Genomic DNA, 6,230 nt, shown 5'->3' on the forward strand with positions numbered 1-6,230 from the left:
GTTCCTCGGATGCTATTCCTGTATTTCTACAACTATATATGGATCCTATTGCTCCTCGGTGTTTTCCTGTGATATACTTATTCTCAGAGCTGAGTAAAGGTCAGGCCAAGGAAGTCTTTGATTGTAAATCTCCCTAGAACACCTTGATGCTCTTCCTGAATACAATGAATGGGAGAGAAGAGTGACTAAGATTTCTGCTGTGCAGAAATGTGTTGTGTTATGGGAACTAACTGCTACAAGTATGGCAGAGGCATGCTTGTTCTACAAGACAACGGAAGTATGAGCAATGAAGTTGTGCTAATCATAAATATTTATACCTGATGGCCAAATGGCCAAAAAAAAAAAAAAAAAATCAAAAACCTCACAATTTCTGAAGAGTGCCTCCTTCTCTTTTGAGTTGTTTATTTCTGTGACAGATTACAACCAATCCTCACACTTTTTATAGATTTTCTTCGTCTGTCTTCCAAATATTACGCATCTTTATGTCTTTTTCAATCTGTTTCTTAGTCATTTTTCTCCAGAAGGCTGACTTCTTCAAGGATTTTCCCTACCTTGGAAATACACAGCCTATCAAAATAACCCAAAGGAAAACATATTTAGAGTAAAATAAGGGGTTTGGGGGCAAAATTTGAATTGAACATTTAAATTACTTTTATTATTTATTCCTTTTCATTTCTTCATCAAGGACATTTTGATAGATAGTATTCTGTTGGCCAGATTGGTCCCACAGGGCAGTCATCAGGAAAAGCTTTTTCTATAATTTAAAATATTTCTGAAAGTTTCCTATTTTGAAAGCAGGAAAAAATCCTAAAGTAATTAAACATTTTCCAAATAATGATTTTTCATTAAAAGTCCATGCTGGATAATGGCTGTGTTTGCTGAAATTTTCTGAGCAGTTCAAACAGAAAAACTATTTTGTGAATGCCCTGCCCAGAAATTAGTGATTGCGGTGACTATGCCATACATGTTTCTGATACTAATGGGTGGTAGGTCTGCTGTAGTCCTCTATTCTATAATTTTTCTTTTTTTGCTCAAGTCAGATTAAACTTTCAGCTCTATAGTTTCTCAACCCTTTCCCTGCTATTGGTAAGGTTGTTGCAGACAATCACTTAGCTAGGTGATGTCCTTGACTGAGAGATTTTTCCTGGAGAAGGTACTACTGGAAGCGAATTAGGCTGGACTGAAGACGTGTAATATTTGTGTTCAAAGTGAAACCTGAAGTTTGGAGGTAAAACACAATGCTATATGACTGAAACTAGTTTTGTGTGAACAGAAATCGTTGTGACCTGTGTGTTTGCTTATCTCCCTGCCTTAGATTAGAGAGATTTACTTCCTACAAGGTCATCAGAGAATGGGGACATGAGCAAATCACAGAGTTTTGAAAAGACATGGTGACTCACCCAGTACCAGAGAAGTCTGACAGTTTCAAGAAGCTTGGGGAAACAGTGTAGTTTAGTAAAATTCATTTCCTGCCGGTACAATTATTGTTACTGCTTATTCATTGCAAAGTGAGAAACCTAAATAGACACAGGGTGTCAAAAGTTCAGGTAGTGACGAGTTCAACAGGGAATAGCAGGGTTTGTGTGACTGGGACAGGAGGAGAGGAAGGTGCACCAGCCCCCCAGAATTAAACCACATATAGTCATTTGATAGATAAGGGAAGGAGAGTTTCATTTGGTTCATTTAGATCAAACTTCTCAACCATCCTCTGCTGCCATGTGGCCTAGCAAGAAAATTGTCTCCAGGATAGCCTATCCCTTCCCTTACTCATTACTTTGCATTTACAACACAGAAAGCTGCTGCCTTCTCATCCTGTCCCCATTGATCCTTTGTATTCCTCTGAAATATTTCCCAACATGTTTCTCTTACCATTGTTTTCAGATAACTTTGTACTCATACACTGTCCCTTTTCCGGCTCCCTCCAGGCTGCGCTGTATTGCTCATGTCCTTTTGTTGCTTCGGATAGAACAAGATGCTGATACCCAGAAGTGCCCCCAGGAATGGAGAACGTTGGGTGGGATAACGTATATACAGTGAGTGGGAAGCGTCCTTGCATCCAAAGAGTTCACATCTTAAATCGGTAAAGCAAAGAAAGCATGTTGTATTGCACATATGGGACTGGACCCATATGATCCCATGTAATGTCTGTAATGATGCCAGAAAGAAAAATCACCTAAGACTTTAGCCATCCTTACAGCGCAGAAGCTTGGAGGTTTCTCCTATAACTCTTGGATGATTTTGACTGTCTCAGTGATAGGAAATGTACTTCCATCAAGCTTATATATGTATGTATGTGTGTGTATACATATATATATACACAGAAATATATATAGGTATGAATATATGTATTTAGAAATTGTTACGATTTAGTGATTGACAAAGTGGAGAGACTGTGGTCCCATATGCTCTGAAGGTATGTAGGCCTTTGGGGAGGAGTTGAAAGTTTTTGCTTTGTGATTTCTTTACTTACCTGAAAGCAGAAATGTGGTTAAAATGTACTGAGACATGGTCGAATGCATCCACCCTTTCTACCTTGTCAATGACATATGGAGAGCTGGCTTTTTTTGTGCTTTGACTAATCTGATGGCTAACAAAATAAGGAAACTGCCTTCCACTAAATTCCAGGGTGAGTCAAATTCTAGTCTGTGTGGTGGGCTGACCTGTTCTTTCATGCCTTCTGAGGGACATTTTTCATTGAGCTTTCCAGAAATTTTCTACCGTTGCTCAACATCTGTTTTTTTCCCCACCTCCTTCTTCTATCATAGTATTTGATAGGTGAAGACTAGCTCTTAGGGTTACGTAGACAAGATATATGTACACACACAGATATTGACACACACAAATACACACATAGGTAGAGGTAACATATATACTATTTATAAGCAGTGGGCATTACCACCAGTGGAACAATTGTCCTGTGCTGTGAGGACACACCTGGAGAAGGTAGGACATCAAACTCTTAAGTACTGTTTAGAGTGATCTGGTGCTGGCATTCAGCAGCTGTCTGTTATCACTACAGAGTTAGGATTTTCTAAGGAATTAAAAGAAATATAACTCTGTCACCGCTTCTTGGGTGCATGGTGCTTAGATGAAGCTGTCTTCTAGGATCAGACAGGTTTGTTGTTTACATGTTGCTGCTGGCTGTACTGAATGGAGCAGTTACTGCTATACTTCTCTCTGGAGGTGATAAAGGGAAAGGCAGAAAGTTCGTATCAACAAACATGAGAAGAATAGGTTTGATTTAAAGAAACTAGAACCATGTCATCTTCTCTGCCTGTCACAGCCCCAAAGCTTCTGTGGGCAAATGGCTGTGAATGCAGGCTGGTACTTAGCTAATCCAGATTTCTTGTGTCGTTCTGCTCTCAGTTTTGTTATTTAGGGACAATGTGGCTGACACTTGACCACAAAGTATTCTGCAGAGATCAAAAGTTTATTCTGGTTTTAGCTGGAGTTATGGGTAGTCAGGGTCTCTAATTAGGGAGTTTATAAATAGGATCTTGTAACCTTAAATGCTAAAGGACAGACCTGACAGATCTTGGGTACATGGGGATTTCGTATTTTCACTGATTTCAATGGAGATTAGACAATTTGTGTAGTGAAGAATATGAATTTTAAATTCTTGGCCAAAGTCTTGAAGAGTGAGTCTTTGCCCAGAGAGGTATTGATTATGGTTCTGAAAATCACACAGGCTTTTCTACTATGGACTTCTTATTAACACCAGTGGAGAACTGTGTCAGGTTCTCTATGCTGCTTTGACAAGCTCAGCACCAGAAAAAACGGGTTCATCACCTTTTGAGCCAATAATCTAAGCATAGGGAATTCAGGGCAAGGTCCTCCACCTTTCAGTAATGTTCATTCATTCTGTGAGAAAACGTGGTTCAGTGCTTCTTTTCAGGGTAGTACTACTTGCTAAAATGCCCACAGAAAGAGTGGGAGTCAGCTCTGGGTTTTTGTTTCTGAAATACACTACTATGCTTAATCAAAGAAATAAGGCTGTACCTATAAGTGCTGTTTTCATAATGAGTATTAAGAGATTAATAAAGGTTAACGAGGCCTCATGTATTCACACTTCCATTTTGAATACTGAATGTTAATTTTTGTAGTTAATACTCTGCTGTTTTTCAAGACTGAGGTAGAAGAAGGCCCTGTATCATTTGCTTTGCTCACTCTAAAATTTATTATTTCACCTAGAAACATTTTCTATATTCTGAAGAATCAGCAGCGGATTTTCACTCCAAATACAGATTGTCTCCATTAAATCAGTGGAGCTGGGCTGTTAGCTCTGAGGTTTAGCCCTTGAATGCAGTCTGTTCCTCTCACAGAGGGAGAAAAGTGTTCTCAGAGAATTATGTTATGGTCCAATTACTTTTACTAAAAGTAAACCATTTGCTGTGAATTCTTCAGATTCTTATTTTAAGACTTAGGGATGAGGCCACCTCGTGGCATCTAAGACTATGAGAAAGATCAGGGGAGATCATAGGATGCTAATGTAGTGGAAGGAGTTACATCAGATAGCAAACATACTAGAGGAATGTGCAAAGCATACAGGATCAGATCCACCCAACCTACTCATTCACAGTTTCCATCTAAAGCTTTTAACCTCTGTGTACTACACTTGGCTGCTTTCCCTTAGAAATTATAATTGCTGGAAGAAACACACACACACTCTACTCCACCCAGGCCAGAAGACATGTGGAGCACACTGATTGCTTACCATCTAGTTCAGTAACATTCTGAGTGGAATACAAATGACTTGCAGGTATATTTTTGCTGGTCATACACAGCCTTTTCTGGCCCCTGCTGTTACACATGGTTCTAAAGCCAGACAGCAGGGAGAGGGTTAAAACACTAAGTAGAACATACTGTAGCTGTATAAATAGTGACTGCTCATGATGCATAAAATGCTTCATTGCATCTTATGCTCAAAGATTTCCAGGTAATATGGGAAAGAGTTTAAAATAAAACATCTACAGCTGGGTTCAGGTGGGAGGTTTTCAAAACATGTGAAGTAGTTGCATCATTGATTTGCTCCTTGCTGCTACAGGCAGGGGCTGCTGGCTCAGCCTCTTGAAAATGAGGCTACATATTCAGGTGATTCAGATGTTCATTTTTGAAAGTATTGGTTTTTCATACCACTTCTGGGTTTTAAAGCCTATCTATAAGGTTTAGATGTTTTTCAAATAAATACTAGACTAAGGCATGAACTTGTTACAATGATTTTATCTGGCACAGCGGATGCTCTGCTCTACTGAAAATCAGGTCTCAAGTATTTGCTCTTCAGAATAGCTCAAAGTACGTCAGTTGTTGGTCACTTTTGTCCTATAGAGCATCAAAATTAATTTGTTTTTCATATACTTTTTGTCTGTCTATCCATATAGAGTGCAGTCTCTAGGCCATTTCTTTCTCTTGTTTTTGTCTTAAAATTGTTTTCTCTGTCTGTTGCTCATGTTGTGGTCATGAACATTGGTGGGTGTGAAGAGGCAAGGTTTTGAGGGAGAAACAGTATTTTTTATCTGGAGAAAAGTAGGCCCATTGTTGGGCACTTAAATCCCTTTTTATGGTCTGAAATTTGTCATGTCCAATAGAAATTTGATTTTTTGTTTCCAAAGTTGTCTTTTGAAGATTTTCTGCTGGTTGCTCTTGAGGCTCAAGCCTGGTGGATCATCTGTGGAGTTTTTTATTTATTTATTATTTTTTAAACAAATTGGAGTTCTGTATCGGAGGATGGTGTAATCTATGATTGATTTGCTTTCTAATGAGGAAAGCCATTGACTTAGGACTTTGGGAATAACAATCAACTGATTCCTAACTAGGACCAGTTTCCTAAGCTGCCTGGGATAGTGATTTTGAGTTTCACAGAACCTCCTCTGCCTCTGAGTTTTTTTAATGCTGATCTCCTGCCCCAAGCATAAGCAGCCCAGCACTTGCAGCAAAAGGTGATGACTGCTAATGTTTAGTATAGCTACCAATATTTGCATATGTGTATGTGGCAGGAAAAAGGCTTATGAAATCATTCTTAGCTGTTTTATCAGGAGGGATGAGAAACAGCTGTCTTGAATGTTCCAAAAAGAAAAATCTCTGCATGCAATTTCATGTGTGGATTTGTGGCAATCAGCAAGATGGAATGTAATCTGTTGGGGGGAGGCTGTATCATTATTCAAAGTGAGGTGGAGATGTCAGAATAACCATTGAAGGGTTATGAATAATGGCTTTGTAGCACCTAATATGTT

The sequence above is a fragment of the Rhea pennata genome, chromosome 3 (genome assembly GCF_028389875.1).
Source record: "Rhea pennata isolate bPtePen1 chromosome 3, bPtePen1.pri, whole genome shotgun sequence".
In the NCBI taxonomy this organism is placed as follows: domain Eukaryota; kingdom Metazoa; phylum Chordata; class Aves; order Rheiformes; family Rheidae; genus Rhea; species Rhea pennata.